Here is a 9276-nt window from a genome sequence, read left to right as displayed (position 1 = left end):
GAGGATCGGGGTGTTAAGAGAGCTTATTTGGGACGACCGACTGGTCGCCGTCCAGTGGGTCGGCCCAGATACCGCTGGAGCGACAGTGTACAGGCGGATCTGTGCCAACTCAAAGCCGACAACTGGCAGGAAGTGGCACAGGATCGGGACAGGTGGCATTCTCTCGTTTTGAAGGCCAAGACCCTCTTTGGATCACTGCGCCACAATAGTTAGTTAGTTAGTTAATTTTTCTTTATCATTTTAGAATGACTATTATGCTCCAGTTATAACCTTTTGACCGTCAAAGGGCGTCCGCTAGCTGGCGCGGGTTGCACGCAGCGGGTGCCATTGTAGGTAAACTCCGCCGCACGCGTCCGCGCTAATTAGCAACGTTCATACTATTTTTCGTGAGCGTCAGTGCGACGTTGTTTTGAGCCTAGCTTGACTTAGGAATAGATATACTGATTTCTATTAAAGGTTTACAGAACAGAGTAACCGCTTACTCTGGTTATAATATTCGCTGAAAAACATTGAGCATTAGACTTTTTGTTTGCCGCGACATCTATTGTCGAGTATCAGTACTGAGAGTTCCGCTACTTATGCTAGATGTAGACTACGAAAATAATAGTATTTTTGGTAACAAAACCGTTGTGTGGAGTGAGCACTCTTGGTCTTCTTAATTCTCTTTGACAGAGGTACAATATAACTGCATAGGTACTTTTAGTGCGGTATAATGCAAGATTAACATATCAAAAGCTATAGATGCTCTAAAATATGCCAAAAAGCTAAAATGGAAATGGGCCGGGCATGTAGCACGACTGACAGACGGCCGATGGACCCTAAGAGTGACATCGTGGAAAGGCCCACGTGGGAAACGCGGTAACGGAAGACCGCGAACAAGATGGGCGGACGAAATAAATAAAATAGCTGGTCCAAACTGGATGCAAATAGCCCAGAACAGAGCAAAATGGGCCTTCACCTGCGGAGGGGTTCTTGCACTTTAAATACTATTAGTCTAAAAAAAAAAAAGAAAAGTTAGTGTTAATCATAAATTTAGATTTAGTGTTTTTTAGCTATGGCAAAATGTATAGTCTTAGTTTGCAGGAAATAAAAGGCTTTTTAATTTTTTATTTTATTTTATAATGCAAGATTTCATAGGTCTACCCGCCATCCTGACCTCAGAATGGCGGGTGAACCTTTTTTGGTAAATATCTCGTTTTAGGGAGAGGTATACTGGATTATATATTATTAAAAGTATACAGAAGGTATATGTTTATACACATAGAGGTACACTTACGACTCATATGGCGAGCTTTACTGCACGACTTGCGGCCGGAAGTTTAAAACAAAATTCGGTTTCGCAAGTCACGTTCGAGCCCATGCACGTCATAATTTACAGAATACCTGATTTGTCCGGGTGTCGCCGTCGACGGATGCGTCTGGGAGGACATCATCATCATAAATATTCCGTTGAAATTCGCTGAAGTCCACCCGCCATTCTGACGATCACTGTTTTTCGTTAACCCACTAACGCGGTCCGTGCAACCGCGCAAGCTAGCGGGCGCCCAGAGACGTCATTTGACGCGCGCGGCTCCAGCCCAATATGAACCTTTGTGCATTCCGACAAGGTTCACAATGGCGCCCCGCGCATGACAGGCGTAGCGTTCAGAGGATTACCGAATGACACGTTACCATATATGCGACCGATATTTCAACAGTTACCTAACAGTCAGAATTACTTTCGCGTTTATAATATTTATTTTTATTTTATTTATTTGGGGCATCAACTGCAATACAAAAAGTAATACATAGCATAATGAACAGAAAACATAGCCACTAACAGATGTCCACAAAAGTACAACTGATCAATCAATCAATCATTTATTTATTTGCAAAAATACAGTAACATAAGGTGTTAGGACTATTCAGGTACAATGTGTATTTTGCTTGCAAGCAAGCGTGCAAATATAATGTGTCAAATCTAAGCATTGAAAAATAACAAAGTTGAAATTAAGACATTAGCATAAATAGAGAATTTGAAAAATTAGGAAAAAGTCAGTCCGTCGCCATAGAATAATAAAAATAATTAGTGAAAATCAAGAGAAAAATATATATACCTATATATATATATATATATATATATATATATATATATATATATATATATATACAAGGTGCCCGTGAGCATTGCGAGAGATTTTAACGGTGCATTCCTGATGGCAACAGAAGCAAAAAATGTATTGACTTTTTGTAAAATTCGAGTAAATTTTTTTTTTTTGGTTTTTTTTCTCTTTTTTTGAACACTCCTGTACATAAAACGTAATTTTTATTGATAAACACATAACCTAAAATTAACTAAAAAGTTTTATTTTTATTTTGGGGTAGCCTCTCAAATACTTTTTTTTATTTTTCGATGTCAATCAATAGGTATGTCCAGACTAGACCTCAAAGTGGCAATACCGCAATCAAAAATGTGTTTTGTACCGACTTATGGCGAAAGAATGATTTCGAAAAACATTTAATTATCTCTGAAACTAGGCCTAATCCAGAAAATTTTATATGACATTTTAGTTTCTAATTATTACCAGGAATGCTTAGTTAAAATGTCTCGCAATGCTCACGGGCACCTTGTATATATATAACTAACAAGCAATAACTATAACGCTAAACTTTCGCGTTCTGTAAACTAATTGGAAACAGGATATTACGTAGGCGCGCATGGACAGCTTCTCTTCCATCATGCGCAAACGCGCCGCCTCGCTGATCAGCAGGATGAGGGCCAGCACCAACAGCATCCTAGCCATGTTTGCAAGCAGGTTGGATTGTGCGTATCTGAACCACTACAGTGCGCTCCATGTATTGGGCAATATGTAATGTATACTAACACTAAACGTAAGATAAGTAGGTACTAACATTGATATATAATTTCGGCAATTTGTTACATCTAATTTTAATGTAATCATAATATTGTTAAATTTTATTAATTAACTTATTTATTTATTTAATTTGTTGTAATGTATTATGTTGTTTGTTGTATGATCCCAGATATCGTAATAAATGATAATTTAATTACAAAAAAATATTAAGTAGGGTTTTACAAACATCCATACACATAAAACATTAAAAAATAAGTAGGATTAATGGTCTAAAAATCTATAGGCTTTAAAATTTAGATTTTTATAGGTCAACTTGTGCACATATATGTTGACAGCAAACCTTGAAGTGTTATTATAGCGCGACCCGACGAGTTGGTTATACCAGCCAGTATAAGTAAGTACCTAACTAATAACTAACTAACTAACTGCTTTGGCTCAGCGATCCAAAAAGAATCTTGGCCTCCGAAACGAGAGAACGCCACCTGTCCCGATCCAGCGCGGCTTCCTGCCATAAATTGGCATTCAGCCGACGCAGGTCCGCCTCCACGACATCACACCAGCGGTACCTGGGGCGTCCAATCGGACCTAACCAATCCATAGAGAAATAACTATTATAAAATTTTGGTTTTGTTACGTAACGTCGCTTTATAATTTGAAGTGACGTAGTCACGTATTTTTTGTAGTCCTTACAGTCTATGTCATAATTTATTTTTTTACAGAATTCCTTTAGGCAAGCTTGCGCTCTTATATTTTGGTTCTTATTATCTAATTCGATGAAAGTACAATTTGAATGACATTTTGTTATCTGTTGTAGTTCACTATTGAGTTTCTGCAAGTTTAGATTTTTATTTTGTGTTACTTGTAATGTGTTTAAACATATTCTATTCACTTGAGTAATTTGTTTCCGATTTCTTAAATAAGATTTGATCAAATCGTGGGCATTACCTCGTATACCATATCTGTATAGCTTATTTAACAATAATTCATGGTCGACGAAGTCAAAAGCCTTCGTCATATCCATGTATACTGCGCATACCGGTATTATTTTGTCTACTTTTTCCATGATTATCTGTAGTAATTCATATATAGCCATGTTTATTGATTTGGTTTTTCGAAACCCCTTCTGCTCTTTGGCAAATAAGTCCTTCTTTTCAAAGTACGAATTAATATTATTATAAATAACTTTTTCAAATACTTTTGAAAATATTGGTAATAACGCTATAGGTCGATAATTATTAATATCTAGTTTATCACCTTTCTTAAAGAGCGGTTTAATGATAGATGTTTTCAACCTGTCCGGAAATACACCTTTTTCGATGGATAAATTTATTAGGAAACTCAAAGGTTTAGAGATAGTGTGATTTACTCTTTTAATGATCTTGGTTGTTAGTCCATCGATTCCTGTACTATGTGTATTTTTCAACGAATCTATAAGTATACGGATGTCATCGGGAGTTGTTGGTGCCATAAATGTGGTGTGACTCACAAGCAACAAGTTTTAAGCGAGCTTTGCGAAACCTAATTTGTAGTAAAATTTTAGTTTGTAATCTGTACTCCTCAAACTGACCAATATTTGTTCATCAACTTTAAAAACTTATGTTTAGGTTTATGTTTACATTGAAGTTAATTCTAAGACGCAATGTATTGCGAATTTTGCGTGATAAGCAACGTTAAATACACTGATGTCAGCTTACATTGAAAATAATATTAAATTTGTATGAAAAAGATAAAATCTAATGATTTCATAATTTTTAAAAATTGTTTGTCACAAGTTACATCGTTATAGGAGTACAATATATGGTTTAATTATTTGCTCGTGTTACAGGAAACTCAAGGTATATTAATAGGTTTAAAAGAGCTCGTGACTCTAACTTTAAAAAAAAACTCCAAATCTATAAAAAAAATAGTACTTACAACTAGGGTTGCCATCCGTCCGGGTTTCCCCGGATTTGTCCTAGTTTAAAGGACATCCGGGGAGCGTCCAGGGGGGGGGCTTCATTTGTAGTCCGGGTTTAAAAATTTAAAGTGTTAGGCCGCCCGCGACACGCACAACCTGTTGACATGTCCGGGTTCTGGACTCTAAAATCCGGGGTTTTCACGCATATTGTCCTGGTTTCCAAAATTTGAAGGTTTCTAAATGAAATGACCCCTCTTCATGTAGTGTAGTGTAATACAACACTATGCAAGTAAGTATAGTCTAGTTTCCGAGTGATTTTTTTATAGTATTTACCCTTGATTAAAACATGTAAAATAGTATTTCATACAATCGTGATATCATGGAGAGCTTTTGAGTCAAGCATTTTTAGGCAATGAAAATTGCTGAGTTGCCTAAGTAAGGCACGAGAAAGAAAAGCTTGATTATATCACTACAATACTTTTTTTTACTATAAAACCTAAATAATTAATGAAAATTGATAAGCAGCTCAGTAGATTTTCATGTAGACATAAACGCGCGGCTCCCGCCCCGCTCCCCGCGCTCCGCGCCCGTTTAGTCTCTTCTATGTAAGCGCGGCGGCACGTGATTTTTTAATTTTGTTTACAGTTGACTACAGCGTATCGAAATGAATCTTATAATTGAGTGGGAGCCCATACGTGAAAGGTGAAGGTATTTCAAAACTAATAGGGGTCTTCAACAAAAATTTCTTGATAAAGTGAATATATTCGGAGATAATTGCTCCGAAAGAAAAAAAAAATGTGTTCCCCCCCCTCTAACTTTTGAACCATAGGTCCAAAAAATATGAAAAAAATCGTGGAAGTAGAGCTTAAGAAAGACATTAAATGAAAACTATAGCGGACATGATCAGTTTAGCTGTTTTTGAGTTATCGCAAAAAGTTTCCCCTTCATAGTAAAAAGACGTACACACACAGTTCATCCCTTGGTTAACAATCTACCATACTTTAAGCTCCAGTTTAGCTTATTGTGACGGAGGAGTAACTACGGAACCCTACTCTGAGCATGGCCCGACATGCTCTTGGCCGGTTTTTTTTTAAATTTTGTTTACAGTTGACTACATACAGCGTGTCGAAATGAATCTTATAGTTGAGTGGAGTCCATACGTGAAAAGTACGCAATTACAGTTTGATATACGAAATCTTAATTCAACCATTATACAGTCGACGAGTTGAAAAATTAATTATAAGAACTACAATTTTGTTTTATGCCCCTATTAACTCATACTGGTTTATGATGATTACGAGAGCCTTTGGAATTACACACAAGACCTTGACCAAACGGCCATAGATTTCATTTTTTAGGCATTCAGTTGCAAGGTCGACAAGATGATCATATATTACCTAAATCTGCAATAGGTCTAAATATATTTTTTTGCCGACTGATTAAGCGAGGATATCTTCTTTTTAGGGTTCTGTAGTCAACTAGGAACCCTTATATTTTCGCCATGTCCGTCTGTCTGTCTGTCCGAGGCTTTGCTCCGTGGTCGTTAGTGCTAGAAAGCTGAAATTTGGCATGGATATATAAATCAATAAAGCCGACAAAGTCGTACAATAAAATCGATTTTTTTTAGGGTACCTCCCCTACACGTAAAGTGGGGGTGAACATTTCTTTGTGCTTCAACCCTACAGTGTGGGACATCGTTGGAAAGGTCTTTCAAAACTAATAGGGGTCTTCAACAAAAATTTCTTGATAAAGTGAATATATTCGGATATAATTGCTCCGAAAGAAAAAAAAATGTGTTCCCCCCCTCTAACTTTTGAACCATAGGTCCAAAAAATATGAAAAAAATCGTGGAAGTAGAGCTTAAAAAAGACATTAAATGAAAACTATAGCGGACATGATCAGTTTAGCTGTTTTTGAGTTATCGCAAAAAGTTTCCCCTTCATAGTAAAAAGACGTACACACACAGTTCATCCCTTGGTTAACAATCTACCATACTTTAAGCTCCAGTTTAGCTTATTGTGACGGAAGAGTAACTACGGAACCCTACTCTGAGCATGGCCCGACATGCTCTTGGCCGGTTTTTAGGGTTCCGTAGCCAAATGGCAAAAAACGGAACCCTTATAGATTCGTCATGTCCGTCTGTCTGTCCGATTCTGTCACAGCCACTTTTTTCCGAAACTATAAAAGCTATACTGTTCAAACTTGGTAAGTAGATGTATTCTATGAACCGCATTATGATGTTTACACAAAAATAGAAAAAAAACAATAAATTTTAGGGGTTGCCCATACTTAGAACTGAAACTCAAAAAATTTTTTTTCATCAAACCCATACGAGTGGGGTATCTATGGATAGGTCTTTAAAAATGATATTGAGGTTTCTAATATCATTTTTTTCTAAACTGAATAGTTTGCGCGAGAGACACTTCCAAAGTGGTAAAAAGTGTGTCCCCCCCCCCCCCCCCGTAACTTCTTAAATAACAGAATGAAAAATCTAAAAAAAATATATGATATACATTGCCATGCAAACTTCCACCGAAAATTGGTTCGAACGAGATCTAGTAAGTAGTCTTTTTTTAATGGGTGCGTCCTATAATATATACGCACTTTTGGAATAATTTCAGTTTACAAACGTTAAAAATGTATACTAATCTTATGTATAATAAAGTAAACGTATACTTTCAATCAGTATAACATAAAAATAATATAACATACGACATACATATGGCTGTTTGGTATAATATACATATAAGTTAAGCTCATTTCATATAACTGTCATAATATATACATATTAAAATATAAATGTCATCTTATATAATTAAGTAGTAAAATTAGTAGGATGACCTAGAATTTCAAACCTCATAGAACACACTACTAGAAAAAAAACTGCTAAAAGTGGGTTAGGTTAGGTTAGAACTGTGACCCCCTAGATAAATAAATTGTTTCCAGAATAGGTAGCAGGTTAGGTTAGAACTCTGAGGCTTCAGAAAAAGAAACTGTTAACAGAAAAGTGGGTTAGGTTAGGTTAGGTTAATGTATGATATTTGTTTTGTATGTTATATTATTTCAACGTTATACCTTTCTAATGTTATCGTAAACAATGATATATGTAGTATTTATTATACAATTTACAATTATAGAATTCGTTGTTATACATATTGCATGTTATTGCAATTGAATGTTATTCCGATCAAAATTATACAAATTGAATTTATACATTCAGAGTGATATATTATAGGTTTGTATACGTTCTTTTACTTACCCTTTTTTAATACGTCATAAAAATTAAAAAAAAAATTTTTTTTCATCAAACCCATACGTGTGGGGTATCTAAGGATAGGTCTTCAAAAATGATATTTAGGTTTCTAATATCATTTTTTTCTAAACTGAATAGTTTGCGCGAGAGACACTTCCAAAGTGAAAAAAAGTGTGTCCCCCCCCCTGTAACTTCTAAAATAACGGAATGAAAAATCTAAAAAAAATATATGATGTACATTACCATGCAAACTTCCAACGAAAATTGGTTTGAACCAGATCTAGTAAGTAGTTTTTTTAATACGTCATAAATGGTACGGAACCCTTCATGGGCGAGTCCGACTCGCACTTGGCCGGTTTTTTTAATTTTGTTTACAGTTGACTACAGCGTATCTAAATTAACCTTATAATTGAGTGGGAGCCCATACGTGAAAAGTACGCAATTACAGTTTGGTATACGAAATCTTAATTCAACCATTATACAGTCTACGAGTAGAAAAATTAATTATAAGAACTACAATTTTTTTTTATGCCCCTATTAACTCATACTGGTTTCTGATGATTACGAGAGCCTTTGGAATTACACACAAGACCTTGAGCAAACGGCCATAGATTTCATTTTTTAGGCATTCAGTTGCAAGGTCGACAAGATGATCATATATTACCTAAATCTGCAATAGGTCTAATATATTTTTGAGCCGACTGATTTAAAATAAATAAATAAATAAAAATAAAAATTATTTATTTTCAGATTCCTCCGATCCATAGATTGTTAGTTACAAGACACTTATAAAACTACATTAGTAAACTATCTTATATTACAGGTTTCATACAAATATCTATCGTCGTATGATATGGAGTTCGGTATAACGGCGGAGAATATCCGAATCCCACCTCTCTGCTATCATTCTCAGGATGCTGTTTGCGCTCCCCCTCATCCGCCTCACCACAGATGCCGTCTTCCATTTAGCCAGGATATCTTCTTTTTTAATTTTCGGTAGTGACCTTCCTGCGAAGCAGGTTGCGGATTCGAATCCTGGTAGAGATATAAATTTGTATGTTTATCACGAATATTTGTTCCGGAGTTACTGATGTTATCTTTGTGTCTACTTAAGTATTTATTTATGTATCTAAAATCGCAGGAGATCGCAAGGTGAGGAAAGTTAGACCAAGCTAACCCTGCAGCGCAATAATTGGGTACTTGACACATGTTGAATATTATAACAAAATTTAGTTAAATGGATATAAAATGAGCCATCTATCATAAACACG

The 9276-nt window shown here is 35.7% G+C and overlaps 1 long non-coding RNA gene across 1 annotated transcript; it reads right to left on the bottom strand.

Annotated features, from left to right (window-relative positions):
• Positions 1 to 5847: 5847 nt before the first annotated feature.
• Positions 5848 to 8346, bottom strand: LOC133533128 (uncharacterized). The gene is made up of 2 exons (XR_009801809.1): positions 8012 to 8346; positions 5848 to 7319 (listed from the first exon to the last, which is right to left on the bottom strand). It is a non-coding gene; the product is annotated as an uncharacterized LOC133533128 (long non-coding RNA).
• Positions 8347 to 9276: the final 930 nt, after the last annotated feature.

The sequence above is a fragment of the Cydia pomonella genome, chromosome 28 (genome assembly GCF_033807575.1).
Source record: "Cydia pomonella isolate Wapato2018A chromosome 28, ilCydPomo1, whole genome shotgun sequence".
NCBI lineage: Eukaryota > Metazoa > Arthropoda > Insecta > Lepidoptera > Tortricidae > Cydia > Cydia pomonella.
Note: the sequence above shows the minus strand (reverse complement) of the source record. Positions and strands in the feature narration are given on the sequence as shown.